This window comes from Chrysochloris asiatica, unplaced genomic scaffold, assembly GCF_000296735.1.
Source record: "Chrysochloris asiatica unplaced genomic scaffold, ChrAsi1.0 scaffold00045, whole genome shotgun sequence".
Lineage (NCBI taxonomy): Eukaryota > Metazoa > Chordata > Mammalia > Afrosoricida > Chrysochloridae > Chrysochloris > Chrysochloris asiatica.
In genome coordinates this window covers 10,626,483-10,637,670 of record NW_006408563.1, presented here as the reverse complement: position 1 = coordinate 10,637,670, position 11,188 = coordinate 10,626,483, and the positions used below count along the sequence as shown (strand labels likewise).

Here is an 11,188-nt window from a genome sequence, read left to right as displayed (position 1 = left end):
ATTGCCAGAAGAACAAACAAATCTGTCTGGGAAGAAGCACAGCCAGAATGCTCCTTACAACTGAGGACAGTGAGAATTCATCTCTAGTTCTTTGGACAACTTTTCAGAAGGGATCAGTGTGTAGAAGGATGTCGGGGGTCCTATTTGGGGGTCCTGCCTCAACAAAGGAGTGCCTCGACGAAGCATGGGGTTTTAACGTGAGTGGGAGATCTGGTAGGAGAAAGACTTAGATTAAACACAAAGAAGACAGACACACAAGTTTGATGCAAGCTGTCAGGCCAGCTAGCATACAAAGCTAGCTAAAGCCCAGTCTTTTATTCATTTTCAGATCAAGGCAATCAAGGCAGGAGGTACAGGTTTAATGTGATTATTCATTTGTAATAAGACACGAGGCTATTCATGTGATATAGGACATGATGAGTCACAGATTTAATCTTAACATATTTTTCAAGTACATTATGATTTTTATAATAATTCAAGATTCTTATTTCTATGAGAAAAGTTCAAGCATGACTTTTATAATAATCCAAAATTCTAATTTCTATGAGAAAAGTTCAAGCAAGCAATTATAGATCATCTATTAACTTCTGTTCCTCCTGAGTCATTTGAGGAAGTCTTTACTGCCTCAACTCCTGAGGGAATTTCGGTCTCATTATTGTTCATGGACATCAAAAGTACATGCTTCAAGTTAATATCAAACATAACTGAATAATCAGATAAGAAAAAGTACTGACATTCCTCCCAGGTGGCCACTGCCGGCTCCCCAGAAAAACCTGTTCCCCAGACCTCACGCACTGCCAATACCTTCAGGGCAGTGACATTTACAGAGGAGTCACTAAGACAGGCAAAGTGTAGTACATCATTTTCCCAGAAGCTACAATCATTGGAGTTAGAAACATGAAGAACAAGTACAGAATTAACAATATAAGAACCAGAGAGAATTGTACAAAGGTAGCCGACCAGTGAGTTCTCAAAGACCTATGAACCCGGGACTTCAGGAGGTCATTTCCTTGGCCTTCAGGGTCCATAGCCTGCAAGTCTGAGGAGGGTCCAATGACTGGATTTTTGTCCACGTTGTCACAGGGCCTCAGCTTCTCAGAACTTGCATATTCCATCTCTGACAGAAGGACACCATGCTTGGTAAAGCAAAGGATTATTGAAAAATAGGAAGACTCCCCAACAGTGGTTGCAACAATGGCTCAAACATCAATCATTGTTTGGATGATGCAGGATTGCACAGTTGTTTCATTCTGTTGTACATAGGGTAGCTATTAATTGGAGTTGACTTGATGGCACTTAACAACATGATGAGCAGTACTGTGACATATGATAAGAATCAAAAACATCTCATTTATTTATGTCCCATATAGAAGCCAGTCCCCTTCTTGCTGACCAGAAGAGTAAATGGTCGAATTATCAGTTAATTTGCAGCAAGAAGAAAATCTAAATATCCAACCCTTACCTGCATTATCACATTGGCCAGGGAATGGAGTGGGGGATAAAAGGAGATGGGTTCCTTGAACTATTACTATCAAGGAGAGTTTAATTAATGAAGCTTCAGAAATTGTAGGACATTCATAGGTCCCTAGGGAGACACGATTCCATGATAGTTACAGCCAGGATATTGGAGCCACACTGGCTAGGCTTGAATTCTGGTTCTATTATTACTAGAGTACGTCCCTTAGGCAAATTACTTAAACCCTCCATGACTGGTTTCCTGCTCTGTAAATGGACACTATGATAATACCTGCCTCATTAGTTTTTGTTGTTATTTTGATAATTAAGTGAGCTTATACTTAAAATGAGGAGCTCTGGTAGCGTAGTGGTTACGAATCGGGCTACGACCCACAAGGTCAGCAGTTCGAAACTACCAGCTGTTCCGTGGGAGAACGATGAGGCTTTCTGCTCCCGTAAAGGTTTACAGCCTCGGAAACCCTGTATAGGGTCGCTATGAGTCGGAACCGACTCCATAACCACCACCACCACCATACTTAGAAAGGGAGCATGATGGTTTTGTACAATAAGCACTGGACTGCAAACCACATGGTCGGCAGTTCAAGCCCACTAGCCACTCTGTAGGAGAAAGGTGAGGATTTCTGCTCCCGTCTCCACAGCACATCACAACAACAACAACAACAAATATACAGCCTTGGAAACCCTATACAGGGTTACTGAGTAAGAACCTGCTCAAAGGCACTTAACAACAACATACTAATACTAAGGCACTCTGGTGGTCCACTTAGGATAAGCACTGGACTTCTAGCCAAAAGGTTGCCAGTTCAAACCCCACTAACTGCTCCACAGGTGAACAATGAGGCATTCTGCTCCTATGGAGATTCATAGCCTTGGAAGCCCTGTATAGGATCGCTTTGAGTCAGCAGTACTTAGAACAGTGTCTAGTATAGTAAGTGCTCAATAAATATCAACTCTTATTATTACTGTACTCCTGTTATGGTGCTCTAGGAGGTCGGCAGATCAAACCCACCAACTGCTCCATGGAAACCCTGTATAGGGTTGCTATGGTTTGGAGTTGACTTGACAGCACTTAACAACAGCTTATCATTATTACAGAATGCAGGTTGCAGAAGCAATACCAACAATGCAGACAGAATGCAACCACCACAGAGAACACAGGTAGAAGGTACTCAAGTTGGACAGATCTCCAGCATCATGTAATCCTTTTTGTTAAAAAGTAAAATAGACATCCAGAAATTTGCAAAGAGAAGCCTTTAGTAGAAATCAATTGACAGGGATTTTATACTTAAAGTCTTTTCTTTGAGCAACTGCACAAGCAAAGGTAGGAAATGCCTATGGTGAGTGCTGACAGCTCTGAATAACTAGTAGAACTCACAACAGGACAACAGCCACCTGAGCTGACACCCAGAAGAGATCCCACAATAGTGGTGGTGGTGGCTATATGCCATGGAGTCGGTTCTGACTCATAGCAACCCTGTTTAGGGTTTCTGAGCCTATAAATCTTTATGGGAACAGAAAGCCTCATCCTTCTCCCAAGGAGCGCCTGGTAGATTCGAACTGCTGACCTTGCAATTTGCAACCCAACTCATAACCCATTACACTACTATAGCTCCTACAACAGACCTATTATTAGTTCTTTAGTGAGAAGAATCAGAAATTGATAGCAGAACCCACTCTAAGTTTAAGATAAAGATTTGATTATACTATGGAGTCAGTCATTCTTTTTGTTTTTAATAAAAGTGTCTTTTTGTCTTTATAAAGCTGTGAGTGAACTATTGTACTAAACACTGGAGGAACCAAGTAAACAAGACAGACACAGACCCTGCAGGTTTGGAGCTTATGAGCCAATAGAGGAGATGGACATTAAACAAGTAATCACCCATTTGTTACTGCAAGTTTTAAGAAGTGATAAGTAGAAAAATGAAAGGGGTCAATGAAGCTAATAGGAGACTTTTTATATTTGGGGTCGGAGACAACTTCTTTGAGAGAGTGACAACAATGTTGTGGCCTTAAGAATAAGGTGCTATTAGCCTGGGAAAGAATTGCAGAAGATTGTGCCAAGGAACCGCCTGCATGGAGGGTGTGAAAGGGACCAGAAGAGCACTGTTAGTGATGGAGAGTCCCGAGAAGGGTGAGGACCAGACCCCAAGACTGTCCACTCTGTGTACCATCTTTATGTCCTCCGCCATACAGGACAGGTCACTGAAGGATTTTAGGCACACAAGAGGCATATTCAGATTTCTATTATTAAGGGATCATTCTGATTGCAATGTGGAAAAACACACTTGAGGGAATTAGAATTGGAACAAAAAGTTCAATGAATTAGAATGGAAAAGAGAACTCAATGAAAGAACGGGTTTTCGACCTGGCTATCAGTACCACGGTCTTTGCCAAATTTGTCTTAAAAGGCTCCTACCTGTCTGGATGTGCCACATGCTGCAAAATGCCACCCAAACTATAGCAGAGAGAATTGAAGTTTCTCAAGCAATTAAATTTAAAAAAAAACAAAACAAAAAAACTTTCATTTGGACTAAGTTCGGTTGAATCAAAAGCTGTTGAGAATAGCTTTCCGTTTGAGGCAGCCATCAGAGTAAGTTGAGATGGGTGCTTACAAGTACATTCAGGAACTATGAAGGAAGAAGCTGTCACTGCACGGCGGGGGGAGGCCCATCCCACCCGGCCAGATAAGATACACAGACTGGGATACAAGGCCAAGCAAGGTTATGTCATCTATCGGATTTATATGTGCAGAGGTGGCCACAAACGCCCAGTGTCTAAAAGTACAACCTATGTCAAGCCTGTCCATCATGGTGTTAACCAGCTGAAATTTGCTAGAAGACGTCAGTCTGTGGCTGAGGAGCAAGCTGGATGCCACTGTGGAGCCCTAAGAGTCCTGAATTCTTACTAGGTTGGTGAAGATTCCACATGTAATTTTTTAAAAGTTATCCTCATTGATCCATTCCATAAAGCTATCAGAAGAAATCATGACATCCAACGCATCACCAAGCCAGTTCACAAGCACAGGGAGATGCGTGGTTTGACACATGCAGGCTGCAAGAGCCATGGCCTGGGGAAAGACCACAAGTTCCACCACACTGTTGGTGGTCTCGCCAGGCTGCTTGGAGAAAACTCTCCAGCTCCAACATTACCATTACTATAAGTAATACTTATAAAATTCGTGCCTAATAAATAGAACAGTGGCATCTACTTAAAAGTGTTTTTTGTCTGTTAAAACAGTAATTGCAGATTGTTTCATGAATGCATTGTCAAATTACAGAAGACAGTAAGTGAATAGTGCATAGTGTATGAGGTCAATGCTTTTGTTTTTGCTTTAAGAATCTTTCTAGGGAGTTACATGTCAATGTTTAAAATAACATACTGTGTGGTATAACAAATGTAAAACAAATTCTTTAAGAGGAGCATTGAAATTAGCTCTTTATGAACACTTTAGTGCATGTGTTAAAGCCTACAGTTTTATTGGGGTGATGCAATGCTCTGTTAGCCTCAAGGGACTGGAGTTTTTTGGGTTTTTTTTTTCCTTGTTTTTAGAGCTTAACAAAGCTTAAGTCAACCCAACTTTTTAAAATATGTTGGATTTTGCTTGGACATTTGTAAGGTGGAAAGAGACTGTCCTAACCTTTTGTCATGGTCCTTTGCAGAAAAATAAAGGTCAATTCGAGTCTACATATTTATGTTACATCTATTAATGTAACTGCAGGTTTTGAAAAGAAAAAAAATTAAAATACCACCACTTTTAGAAGAAACACTGCAAGAAAACTTTGAAATGAAGCAAATCTGAATAATCAACTTGAAGTTGCCTTGGTCTCCATGGTATCGTCAAAGGTGAAAGCTTGTTCAACCCAATCTCCATTTCTGGCATATGTAGAATCCTGGATTTGATCACCAGTAGTCTGCAGTGTTTTTACACTGAGAGTTCTGGTGTGGCGCTGTGGGCTAACGCACTGGACTGTAAAGTTGGTTTGAACTACAAGGTCTGTGGTTCAAGTTCAACAGCTGCTCCTCAAAAACCCCATACAGGGTTGCTATGAGCTGGAACCAATTCAATGGCACTTAACAACTACATCAAAACACAAATTCAACATTAGGTGAAGGAGATAAGGCAGTTATTTAACCATGAGACTTGCAAGCTAGGATATGAAATTAAGTTCATTGAGTCCTTTCAGGTGTATGAGAACAAACTTGTAGTCTTCTTTTAGTTTTATTTAATCTTATGTGTGACTATTGTGGACCCTCTGTCCTTTTTAGTTAAGGAAAAAGAAATAAAAAAAGGTTAGTTATAAAAGTAAACTGGTCAGTCCAATCAGCCTTAAATCATTTTTTGTTAGCCCAGTATGTTGTTGTTGTTGTTGTTAAGTGCCATCAAGTCAATCCTGACCCATAGCGACCCTGTGTAGAGTTTACAAGGAGCAGCTGGTGAGCTTGAACCTCTGACCTTGCAGTTCAAACGCCTTTGCAGTCTGACGCATTAGCCCACAGCACCACACCAGGACTCCCATAGAGCTACTGAGTCCTAGTGTACATGAAACACTGGACTGTTTGGTTCAAACCCACCAGCAGCTCCTAGGAAACTGCAGGGTGACTGAGTCAGAACTGGACTCAATGGTACTTAAAGCTACTGAGGAAAATCATACTTGCTGTCAATACAAGTTCTAGTATCCCACCTGAAGATACTTATTTCACTGCACTTACACACTTATCCCTGATCCTCACCATTCCATAACTAACTCAGTTGTGTGCCCACCGTTCCAGCAAACAACCATTTTGTTGGATTTGTTTATATCACATCTAGACTTTCCCACGATGAGTGTGTAGGAAATAGAGAATTGCCTCAATTCTCAAACTCTGAGTTGGATGATAGTAGTTTGATTTTAGGGTCTCATGGCTCAATTATGGTTTCTAGAAAACATTTGTAGCAGACTCCATAAACAAAACCTCTTTGTTTTTAAATTCTGTTTTTAAAAGCTGTGTTCTGAGTGTATGTAGAAGTTGTTCATTTAAAGGAATAACTGTCTATTAAACAAAACAAAATAAAAGTTGTTGAGGATAGTAAAACATGGCAATTTGGAAACCTATGAAAAATTGCGAATGGGTTTGACCCGCTGAAACAGGTGCCTGGGACTGAGATAGTTAGTGATACTGATGTGCCAGGGCATGGGCACCTGAATTCAGGACAGTTGAATGATAGATAAAGGAAATTACAATATTCATTTATTATAAACAGGTTGAAAGTTTTGGCTTGGATCAGCGGGCAAGTATTTCACCCCTCAAAAGTAATCTCAAAATTGTAGTCCTACTTGTAATTCAGAGGCAGTAGAGAAACTGACCTGTTTAGAGTCTTAACAATGGTCTCGTAATGACTTTTGTGGTTCCTGGTGGGTTAAGCATTGGACTGCTAACTGCAAGATCAGCAGTTCAAATCTACCAGCTGCTCCACAGGAGACAAATGAGCCTGTCTGCTCCCATAAAGATTTACAGTGTCAGAAACCCTAAGAATCTGTCCAATAGGATCTGTCCTATAGGGTCGCTATGAATGGGAATTGACCCAACCTCCATTGGTTTGGTTTGGTTTAGTACTTTTGCCTTTGTGGATTTCTTCACTGTGTATTTTCTTTCTTTGTATAGTATCTGCAAATGCATTTGTAAGAAAGAGAAAATACAGACTGTCACTTATTAATTTTTTGAAATTTTAAAAGGAAAGCATTTTCATAGCCTTATGCTGACCTTCAGAGAACAGAATCCATGAACCACAGGCAGGCAGTTCTCAAGAAAGTTGAGAGGAGACTAGAACACAGTGTGCCACAAACAGGAAGGGTTACTTCCATGGGGTCCCTCCCATGGAAACATGACTGGTTGAGTGTCCAACAAAGTACAATAGGAACTAACTCCACTACAGCTGCTAATCCTACGTGGCCAGATCTGGGTGCCACAGTTTCCTCTTCCCACAGGTTCATGTACCAAGTTGCACTCAAATACAATCTGCTAACTGAAAACAATGTTAATATCCTTTTCAATCTTTGTGTCGCTTATAGAAAATTCAGTGAAACTATAACTCAACACACTCGCCTAGAAAGCCATGTCTCCTAAGAAAGTCTGTTTCCTACCACTTCTCTCAGGCTCTTTCTCGGAAACCACCCAAATTTTGGCCTCGGTCTGACTTGTCGTCTCTTCTTAACCCCCACGGCATCCCCAACAATCAATTTCTATTTCCCTTTGTTTCTTCTCCACGTATTGCCCACCTGCGTAACACTGGTCAACAGAAACCAGTGTGGGAAGGGGAATACGCTCTCTCCTTATGAAGGGTAGGGAGGAGAAAGGAGGAAGGCTGAGAACACACCTACTTTATCAGTCTTTTCCCTGGTTCAACTGGAAAGCCAAGAAGCCTTACAACACACACACAACCATTTTGTTACAATGACAGTACAGAATGTACCAGTAGAAATTGCTGTTTTCTTTAGAGATGTGGGAGAGGCAGGGAGTAGGTGCAACTGCAGACAAGTCTACACTGGATTTCAGGTTCTGTACCCCCACAAAGAACTGCTCCAAGGAAATTCCATTCTTGACTGGGAAATCTATTTTGTAGTTAGCTCCTGGGATAGATAGCAGGGCAGGGCAGGGGAATGCTACGTAATTCTTGACCAGCCACTGGGTGGCGTGAGTCTATGGAACTGAAGGCATCATTCTTTAAGATAAATCAAAATTCACTAACACCAGAACTCAAAAATCAAACTCACTGCCATCAAGTCGATCGTGACTCTTAGCTACTCTACACAGGACTTCCAGGAAGCGCAGTGACTCCATGGGATAAGCACTGGACTATGAACCACAAGGTCTGCAGTTCAAGTCCAACAATCATTCTTCAAGAGAAAAATGAGGCTTTCTGCTCCTGCAAAAGATTTAAAGCCTCAGAAATCCTATACAGGTTCATTATGATATGGAGCTTTTCCACTACCTCATCCCATAAATGTAGGCAATTTGATTTCTGTATACTCCATCTGGTGAGGTCCATGTGTAGTCATCTTTTATGTTGTTTAAAAAATGTATTTGCAATGAATGAGTCATTGTTCTTGCAAAATTCCATCATGTGATCTGTAGCTTCATTTCTTTCACTAAGGCCATATTTTCCAATTACTGATCCTTCCTCTTTGTTTCCAACCTTTGCATTCCAGTCACCAATAATTAGCGTCTTGATCCCATGTTGATCAATTCTGACTCAGTGGTAACAGGAAATGGAATAGACTCAAGTGATTTCTGTGAAGAAAAAATTTTCAGACTTAAAGGAAGACAAGGAATGTTGAGGGACCCAGATATCAGCAACTGCTTTTTTTAATTTCTAGGGAGTGTGGTGGCTCTGTATGATCAGTACTGGACTGTGAACCGCAAGGTCAACTGTTTAGGCCCATCAGCTGCTCTGCAGGAGAAAGATGAGGGCAAAGACTTGTTGTTAGATGCCATTGAATCTGTTTTGACTCATAGAAACCCTATCACAACAGAATGAAACACTGCCCAGGACTGTGAAATCCTCACAATTATTGTTACACTTGAGTCCATTGTTGCTGCCGCCATGCCAATACATTTCATTGGGGGTCTTCCTCGTTTTTGCTGACCTTCCACTTTATCAGGCATAACGTCCTACTCCAGGAGCTGATCCTTCCTGATAACATGTCCAAAATATGAAAGACGAAGTCTCTCCATCCTGCCTTCTAAGAAGCATTCTGTCTGAACTTCTTCCAACACAGATCTGTTTGTTCTTCTGGCAGTCGCTGGTACTTTCAATATTCTATTCCAATACCATAACTCAAATGCATCAGTTCCACTTGGTCTTCCTTACTCATTGTCCCAATGTTCACATGCATATGAGGCAATTGTAAATGCCAGGGCTTGGCTCTGGTGCACCTTAGTCCTCAAATTGGCATCTTTGCTCTTGAACACCTTAAACAGTTCTTGTACAGCAGATTTGTCCAATGCACCACACATCATTTAATATCTTGATTGCTGCTTCCGTGAGTGTTGATTGTGGAGTCAAGCAAAATGAGATCTTTGGCAATTTCAATCTTTTCTCTATTTATCATGATGTTATTTATTGGTCCAAATGTGCAAAACTTACTGAAGACTGTGGTGTTTGATCTTCATCAGTAAATTTTTTAAGATTGCAAAAAGTTAATGCCTCAGAAACTCTATGTCGGGTCACTGAGTCAGAACCAACTCCTTGGCACTTAACAACAAAAACAATAATAAGGGCCAAACCTGAGCAAATCTGCTGCAAACGAGCTCTTTAAAGTGTTCAAAAGCAAAGTGCACCTGATCCAACCATGGCATTTTCTGTTGCCTGATATGCATGTAGAAGCTGGACGGTGAGTAAGGAAGACTGAAGAGCTGATGTCTTTGACTCAGGGTGTTGGTGGAAAATACTGAATATATCATGGACTTCCAGAGAATGAACAAACCTGTCTTGAAAGAAGTATAGCCAGAGTGTTTCTGAAAACCGAGGATGGTAAGACTTCATCTTCTGTATTTGGGGCATGTTATCAGGAGGGACCAGTCCCAGGAAAAGGACATCAGGCTTGTTAAAAGTAAAGGGTCAGCAAAACTGACCTTGTGGTTCAGACCAACCTTGCAGTCCAACGCATTAACACACAGTAAAAAAGAGGAAGGCCCTAAATGAAATGGGTTAACAAATCCAGCAACGAGGCACGACAGCTTCATTTGTTTGAAAAATGTCCAAATAAACTGGATATGGAATTGTCTCAGGAGGGTTACACTGGGTCTCCTTATGAAGTCCCATCAGTGACGAAACTAAGCCAAACCAGCTGCAGACTTGTTGTTGTTGTCAATTGCCATCGTGTCAGTTCCCACTCACAGTGACCCTGTATAGGGTTTCTGAGGCTTTAAATCTTTTGAGGGAACAGAAAGCTTCATCTTTCTCCTGCAGTGTGAGTGGCAGGCTTGAACCACAGACCTTGTGGTTCACAGTCCAATGCTTATCGTATGGAATCATCACAATCCCAAACATAGACTTGTTGTTGTTGTTGTTGTTGTTGTTAACTGCCATGGAATCAGTTCCAACTCATAGAGACCCAGTATAGGATTTCCAAGGAGCGGCTGGTGAGCTTCAACCATTGACATCGTGGTTCAAACCGACTTTGCAGTCCAGTGCATTTACACACAGCGCCATACCAGGACTCTGGACTAAAAGCCTAGCCACAGACTAGAAGGCCCTAAAAATTTTGAAAATGTAGTGAATAAAGCTAGGGATAAATTGTCCTGTCATTTAAAAACTGTAGTAGGCAAATTAAAACCACAATGAGATACCACTGCATGCTTATTAGGAAGGCAAGGATAAAAATCAAGCGCAGAAAATAACAAATGTTGGTGAGGAGGTGGGGGTATGGTGAAAATGCAAAATACTACAGCCTTTGTGGAAGACAGTGTAACAATTCCTCAAAAAACTACAATTAAAACTACCATGACTCAGGAATTCTGTTGCAAGTACATACCCCAAAGACTTAAAAGCAGAGACTCAAAAAAAGACTTATACACCAGTGTTCATTGCAGTACTATTCACAGTAGCCAAAAGGTAGAAACAACCTAATTGCCCATCAACAAACAAATGAATCAACAAATTGTGGTGAATACATACAGTGGAACACTACCCAGGCAGTAGAAGAAAGGAAAAGTTGACACACACTACAGT

At 41.1% G+C, this 11,188-nt stretch overlaps 1 pseudogene; it reads left to right on the top strand.

Moving 5' to 3' along the window:
* Positions 1 to 4,105: 4,105 nt before the first annotated feature.
* LOC102839075 lies at positions 4,106 to 4,662 on the top strand (annotated as a pseudogene).
* Positions 4,663 to 11,188: the final 6,526 nt, after the last annotated feature.